Source organism: Diorhabda sublineata, chromosome 3 (genome assembly GCF_026230105.1).
Source record: "Diorhabda sublineata isolate icDioSubl1.1 chromosome 3, icDioSubl1.1, whole genome shotgun sequence".
In the NCBI taxonomy this organism is placed as follows: domain Eukaryota; kingdom Metazoa; phylum Arthropoda; class Insecta; order Coleoptera; family Chrysomelidae; genus Diorhabda; species Diorhabda sublineata.
In genome coordinates, this window is record NC_079476.1 from 28749166 (window position 1) to 28758226 (window position 9061).

Here is a 9061-nt window from a genome sequence, read left to right on the forward strand (position 1 = left end):
GGGGAGACATAACTTGACATAACTACTGTCTGGACACGGTTACTTTCTTTCTCTCCTACCTGTTCAAACAATGAAAAGTAGAGATCCTGGTTGGGGACAAGCCAGATACAATGCTGAACTCTCATGGTTCCTATGCAATCATTGAAGCCTACAACGCGAAATACTGAAAAAACAAAGATCGGATAATTCAATCCCGAGAATATTGTAGGGATTATGATTATGAAGAGGAGAGCTGGTGCGCCATAGCTGAGTACGTAGAAACAATCCTACGGACAAAGAAACGGGGCAGTTTGGTCGATGACCCAAAGAATGAATATTATATTTGTGTTTAATTGGAAGGAATTCATTTGAATTTGAATTTTCCATATCTTTAGTATGCGGTGTGAAAGAGTTAATAGGAATAAATTCGTTAAGAAATTTATTATTATTAGAAAACATTTGGCATATCGATTTGTTTTTCTAAATACCCTTTTTTGAAAAATTTAAACAGTGTGTTTCTAGTGACAGTTGCCAATACCATATATTATTTATTTTTAAAATTTATTAGAAATAATTCATGTACAATAACCTATCTTCAACTGTTGTGAATAATGAGTGTTTCCAAATTTATTATAAAAGTTAAAATTAGAAATAGGGAATTATTTATTCCAAAAGTTCGCCAAATTCCGCTAAAAACCCAATATACATACGTCTTGGCAACATGCTAATCTGGTGTATAAATGTCTTTTTAGTCAAGGAGTTTAGTTTTGACATTCGAGTACCTGCGCATATCCACCGATTTGGTTCAGGTACAGCCGGACATTGATTTGATAATGAGGCGGTGCTTCTCTTGGTGAAACCATATTATATTTGTTGGAGCTTGTGTTTGCTAGTTCTGGAGATTGGTTTGTCAAAGTTGGTGCGATATTATTTTGGAGCAGTTCTGATTATTTATCTTAATTCAAGTTGCCAATCGATGAAAGCGGACCTACGATATGATTCCAGCTATTTACATCCAAACATTAACTTTTTCGGAATATTGCTTATGGTCTGCTCTCATCCAGTAAATATTATCGTAAAACTGCTTTTCTATTTCACCAATGATTTCTTAGAATATAGGATATGAGTTTTTCCGGAAATAAGCGATCGACTTCCATTTGTGTCCGTATATTATCTCCATAACCAATCATTTGTAGAATAGTTCCTTTGTATATTTCTAATAGGTGAATGGACCCTTTTTTCGATATTATTACGTACAGTTTACGAAATTCAAACGAGAATATTACTGTAGTAGTAATGGCAATATTATCATGCAGACATATAACAAGCTGCTTATATTAGATTTTTTAATATATACACACAACACTTTTTGTATTTTTCCATTCATGTCAGTAGAAAGGAATGCTGAAATGGTTCTATAATTTTTGTTTACTTTCTCAATATCAAGAACTAAATGGAAAATACGTATTAATTGTAGCGAATTTGTGGAATAAATTATTTTTTTAATGTTAATTTTTGTCATGAATCTGGAAACATCTAATATTTCCGAAACAGTTCCAAATAAGTTTAGAACATTGCACATAAATTATGTCTAGAATTTTCTGAAGAATCCAAAAATGACAAAAATCCAAAGACAAAAGAAAAAGTGTCCACCAAACTGAAAGAAATAAATTGGAATAAAATTGAACTATGGAAAAATCAGATAATACATGTTTATTAAACTCAATAAAATGTATAACTATCATTAAAAACCATAGTTTCACTAATTTTAGAATATAGGAAATTGCTCTAGCCCCTTTTCGAATTGAGTGACTAGAACTAAGTTTGACACAAACAATTGTTATAAAAAAAGCCACCACAAGATCCCCCACGGTAATCTCTTTTTCTGCACTCTTCGTAGCAATAATTAGTAAACGGGACATCTGGGCAGATTCCGATATCTACGTCAGCCTTGACTGCATTCTGAGGAGACGAAACTATCACTAAAAATGTGATGCTGATCAATAATAATATCGATTGACGGGCTTTCACCATTTTTCTTGCAGTTCTTTATTATTGAACGATGATGTTATATCTTTTTGTTACGGAATTCTGAGTTAACATTAGTGGTATTCATATTTATTTATTTTAGAGAATATTGAAACAATTCCATAATGAGTACAATTTATTAACACTTATGGAAATTCAGGTCGTTAATAATCGGATGATAAATGTGACTCAACATCATCAATGCACTGCGTTTTATGTTTCCCAAATAATAGTAAATATATATGAATTAAATACAAATATATTGAATATACAGAATCAAAATAATATAACGGATAAAAGAGAAATTAACTATGAAATTGAGAAAATTGAAATTAATTACGTAACAATTAACAAAAAATATAATACGTTAAGTCTAAAATATTTGAATAAAAAATGAGATTCGATACTAATGCAAAAGAAAGTAGAAGAAATATTTTGGAAACATAGATGTTGTTGTTCCGTGGTACGCATTCAAGAAGTTATAAAATGGATTTTGGTTAACCTTTTTTACTATGTTATAAGTAAAGATGAGATCCATGATCAAAAGGATTACATAGAACAGTTAAGACACTTGGAATAGTTAGAAACTAGAATAATTAAAAAAATTATCAATCAGAATTTATGAGAAATCGATCAATAAAATCATAAGGAAAATTCATATAATTCTTAGAAGTAATAAAAATTTCCCTATATCATACTATATCATAAATTAAATCATTTTTAGGACATTTGGGAAACTATCAAAAATTTTTTGAAAATTACAAATTACAAAACCAAAAAGATGAAGAATGGAACTTACTGAAGAGTTTATTATTCGCTTCAATACATGTAAAAAACTATTAACTTCCTAACCTATATCATCATACCCCGATTTTCACAAGCAATTTGAATTAACTACTGATGCTTCAAAATATGCAATTGACGTAATATTGTCTCAAGAAGGACATCCTATTTTATACGCCTAGAGAACTTAAAATGATGCTGAAATTGATTCCCATAAATTGTGACGTTGCCAAGGTGGAGCGAAAAATATGAAGATTTGACGAAAATTGGTGCATTATAAATGCTGCCTAGTAAACGTTATTAGTGAGAAGTTACCAAACTTGTTTGGTAAGTACGAAGGTAAAGGATGGCTGAAGTGACTGAACAGAGTAGAAGTTTCGTTTGGGGCTCGGGGTGTTTTTAGATAAGCAATAATTCAGGACATTTCAATTAGCAAAAACAAGTAAACGCTGAATCTGACGCTTAAAATACTTCTAGTTTTTGTGACAAAATCAAACCTTTAATAACTGTAATAAAATAAATAAGGTATCTACAAAACTCATAATAAACAAATTTAACAACAAATAACTATTTCATTGAATGTTCAAAATGACCACCATTCACTTCCATACATTAATGGGTATATTCAATATCGTATAATTTTGAAATCATCTTGCTTTTATCTATATTCCTGTTCATACTGTATTTTTTTATTGTTTGGATGTACAAATCCAGATTTTGGTCTAGTGTTTCTTCGTCTTCTGCAAATATCACCATGTCATCAGCGTAGTATATTTCTGTTAGTGTAACTTCTCCATTGTTTGTTTTAAATATTCTTGCATTTCACTCCGTAAATTCGTACTTTGTGCTTTTAGAATTCTCCGTCTTGCATGGTTTCTTCCTTCCAATGCCCGTTAGCAGTCATCATCATCTTTCTTTATCTTCTTCCCACCCTTCCTAGTTGTTGCTGTGTCACATCCTTCATTGTTTTGTCAATCTCTGTTCACTATATCTCGATATCATCCTATGTTTGTTTGTTTTCCAAATTTTCCTCACTTTCAGTCTTATTATCAGCGATATGTGGTCAGAGTCCGCACCCGCTCCTGTGTAGCTCCTGACATCTGTTATCAATTTTGATTGCTTCCTTTCCACTAGTACATAGTCGATATGATTTTTTTATTCGGCTGTCCGAAGAGATTCAGGTCTTTTCATGTATGGACTCAAGGTCAAAATAGGAGCTCATAATCCCGAACATCGATCCTCATTTCACCATTTCCATTACTCAGCTGACGCTTGCATTTTCACCCGTGGATTTTCTGTAAATTCCTCCTTTACCGACCTTAGCATTGAAATCCCCAATTACCAATTATCATATTTTGGCATTTTCGATCTTTCTCCTCTGATACATTTAATATATTTAACTTTCTGTACTTACGCATTATCCTTAGTAATCACTCTCTATCTGATATGGCTTCAAAATTTACCAACAAGTCCTAGATCCTTCTACTTACTATAAATCTTGTTCCTAGTCGCCTATTTACTCCCGCTACTAAAGAAGGTATAATCGTCAATTGGTATTATCTTTTCTTCTCTCTGCTTAGTCTTTTGTATCGCTAATATGTTGATTCGGTACTGTCTCATAATCCTTATTATATTTTTCAGAGCTTCTGCTTCAAAAGAGCCTCTCACGTTACATGATCCACTATTTATTTTTCTGTATTCGTGTTTCTGTCTTTGTATAATGTTCTTACCCATTATTACCCAAGTTTTTATTCATTGCCAGGGCAGTGTTTGTTTCTGTGCGCCTTCGTTGTTAAACATGTTTGCTTGTGGCTCTAGCTTGATTTCCGTCCGGCTCTTCTTCCTTCTTCTATTCATCTATCATTACTTTCTGGAACCCCATTTTTACTTTTTTGCCATGTTCCCTCGCTTCCTTTCCTTTATTTCTAATTTCTTCCTCCATTTTCTCTCCATTGAAGTTTTTTAGTTTACTCTTTGCCCTCATCAGTTTTTCCTTTTCTTCGTAGCTTTCCATCTGTACCAGGTATGTTTTTTCCTCTTGCCTCGCCACCAACTCAATGTTAATATCAAGGTCTGCTTCATCAGTGTCGTTTGCGCCAATTGCCAATTTCCACCACATTAACCTTTCTATTTTCTTTCCACGTATTCTTTTTTGTTATCTAAATCTGTTGGTTCCTTTTTCATTTGCTGGCTTCCCTTTCTTAGATCCTCATTTCCTTTGCGTAATTTCTTATGGTAAAGTTTAATCCGATCTTAAAAACAGTAAGAAACTCCCAAATAAACTCATTGATATAGATTTTAAACAAACATGTATAGAACATTGTTCGAGGCATTACCTGACGGGAAATCAGCGAAACTTCCAATTTTTATGTCAGCGTGAACCGCATAATGAAACAATTAAGCGATCACCAAAAATGTGATATATACCCTTAACAATATAGTTAATGTTAGCATTTTTTGTAATTATATTTTTGAAAAGCATGGAATTAATTAGTAAATTAGCACGATTCATTCACTATTTGAGGAACTCGAAATCTTGAATTGATATAAATGGTAATGGTTTTAACTCATGCCTCCAGAGTCATTGAATAGTACATTGTATAACGAGCAAGGAATGATGGTAATTTCTCATGAGTATAAAGTTTGCAGCATGAGCTTACGGGTGGGAAATTAGCATTCCATGTGAGTTATAGACCATGGCTTCAATAAATAATGGATGAATGGAATGATAAGATGAAATACCAATTTAATGTCATCCAAAATTTCCATTTAGATACAATAACAATATCAACTACACATTGAATAACGCAGAATCGGTATTTTCATTTTTCTTGAGAGGTTTGAAACAAATATTTAATTATTCACAATATTGATGGTTTCATTTCTACAGTGATCAAACGTGATGTTTGAAAACTATGATACAACGGATATATTTGAAATGTATACTTCTTTTACCCTACTAGGAATCACGAAATAAAATGAAGTGAAGTGAAGCACATAGTAGAGTAACGACGGACGGAACTGTATCAGAGAAATTTATGATTTAAAAGGGTTTAGAACAAGGAGATATCGACAGTAACTTTTAATCTAGCTGTGGAAACAATTTTACAAAATAGAAAGATACAAACAACAGAGCTTATTTATCACCATAAGCAGCAAATAATTGCATATGCAGACGATTTAGCTTCAATAACAAGAACAAAGTTACAGTATTTTGTAAACTTTATACTCCCATGAGTATAAAGTTTGCAGCATGAGCTTACGGGTGGGAAATTAGCATTCCATGTGAGTTATAGACTATGGCTTCAATAAATAATGGATGAATGGAATGATAAGATGAAATACCACAGCGATCTGTGCTCAAAAAGTGGAGGAGGGAATAATGAGAAAAAGTAAAAAACTAGTGATTAAAGAAAAGAACAATGATATATATAGTCGACAAAGCAAAGAAATGTTGGAATACAAAATAGACATATTGGCACTCCAAGAAATACGATGGACGAGAAAAGGACAAATAAATAAGGAGAAATATATTCTATTTTATGGCGAAAATATGAAAGATAAACAATTAATTAGAAGTAAGGTATTACAGAGAATGAGTAACAATATAAATATGAACCAAATTGACAAAGATATTCAAATTAAACAGCTTTAAATACATTAATTGCCGAATGTACCGGTAGACTCAAGAATAATAGGCATTTGAAAAAGCCAGAAAGTCTATGACATACGTAACAGAGTTTGAGAGTTTTGAAAATATATTCGGAAATTTAAATGATTAATTTGTTTAACAAAATAGGTATAATTTTAACAATCATTCAAGAAACAAATTGTAACCATAACAATAACTTTTATCGAAACATGCCGTTTCCTAATAATCCGTCACAACCAAGAAATTATCCCTTTGACCCAAATAATTTTCAAAATAAGTCTCCAAATAGATTTTATCCAACTAATTTTCCGCAACCACAACATTCTTCTCAAAATAATGTTCAATTCCCGAGCCAATCTATTAATATTCAACCAATACTGCAAATCAGGAAATATTTCACGAATAGACAAGTACTTAGCCTACCGAAAAATATCTCTTAACCTAATCCACATCAAATTAATTTACCAAAATCCGCTCCGATGTCCACGATTTCGAAAATCCCTTCATTACAAACAAGAAATAGCTTTAATAATAATATCAATAATAATAACTTTAGAAATAACCCGAACCAAAGACCGAAGAGCTATACTTTAATCAAAACAATCCCAAGATAGAAGCTGATTAAGAGCAAATATAAGAGTCGTTAGATAACCCAGAAAAAAACGAGGTAGTTGAAGTAAATCATTTTTCTAACAACCGTATACCTTATATTGAAATAAATAAACCTTCGTTGTTATCAAGAGACATCTGCAAATCTGCAATATATCATCTTGTACTATAAAATAACTCTATTTTAAATTATTTTCATTCTTTTACTTGATTTCAACCTTTGTAGTTTTACTTAATAAATCGAATTAAATTGTTTTTAAAAACATCATTCATATCAATTATTACTTATAATTATTTATAAAAATATAAAATGATACTAATCTTTCATATATATAGGATTCATAAAAATACGATTTAGTATAGCACAAGTTTCGCACTCTGCGTTTCGTCGGAAGAATGCTTCGACAATTTTCTCAACAATAAGCATTTTAAAATTTTATGTTTAAGTTAAAAAATACGGGGATCATATTCATGGAACTTCATATAAAATTGCCATTCAATTCACTGCTCTTTGTACAACAGATTAGTAATATTTTGATCGATCTTTATGAATTTGGACCGGAAAAATTTCTTCTTGAAACGATACCTTTTAGTAGCAGTAAGTTTAGTATTCAAAGGTAAATTAGCTTGAAACAAAAATTTTTCAAATTTTTTTAATTTGATTAAGTCACTACTAACGACTTGCACTATAATCTAAGTATAAACCAACTATTATATTTATCTTCATTTTAGATTCAGAACATGATAACCTTGGATTGCAATAAACGATTTCTATAGAAAATATATTTAGTCAATAGTATTTTATGAACAATAAAATGAATATCATATTTTGTAAACAAGTTTTTCTCTATTAACTATAAAGTAAAAAATGTTTCCACTAGAGTAATAAAAAATAAAATTTCCATATAATGGAGTAGTTCCGAATATCTTCAATAATTATGAATATTCTGAAGTAGGAAAGGGAGCTATAGAAATAAGTTTTTTTTATAATTATAATATCGAATAGCTTCAAGTTTCGCACCAACACTTCATATAACCAAAGCTTCCACAATGTCCTCCACGGTAACCTCTTTTTTTGCACTCTTTATCGCAATCAGTGAACTCTGGGTTAGGGCCTAAAAGCGGCTCCCAGCAAGTTCCGATATATACGTCAGCTTGAGCTGCATTTTTAGGAGACGAGACGATCGCCAAGAATGAAATACACATCAATAACACCATTGATTGACACCTTAACACCATTTTTATCACTTTTTAAGAATTTTCTTGGACTGTTACGTTTCTTAAAAAGAACTCTGATTACTACGACTTAATTTTAAATTATAATGCCGAATGACGGAGAACCGTCGTTTCATATCACGAACTGCGATTTTGGTGCAATATACGAATTTATAGTGTTTTTGAAGTTATATCAATTAGAAAATGAGTTCATTCCACTACAACTTGGGGAAATCCAATGTTCCTAATGATAATGACAATTTAACTAATAATATATAATAGGTGTCATTAGTTTTATTCTAGAAATTATAAAGTTATAAGAGATTTCAGGATAGTCAATTTCAAATCCATTTAAACAAAGCTGCTGAATTCTACTGGTTGTAATCCGAGTACATACATTGAAATGCACAACCAAATATATAATAAATTCTAAAATGAAAGCAACATTTACTTGACGTATTTCATATTAAAATAACAATTTAGATTTTCCTTGAAAACGCTGAATAAACAAATCTGTTTACTCTATGTCAAGTGTGAATTGTTTTCTAAAAATAAATCCTTCATTTTACAAGTACTGTATAGTGCCTCAGTGTAAAAGCGCAACCATAAAAACGCCAGATAAATTATTTATATATTTGATGGTCTTATGCAATACTGACATAACAAAAAAAGCCTTTTTGTGTTTTCTAGTGCATCCTATATGAAATTTAGTCAATTTTATATGGAAGAACGACACATTTTTATATGTGCAACCAATCGCTAGATGGCACGATGTGTTGTTGTGTAAACGGAGAA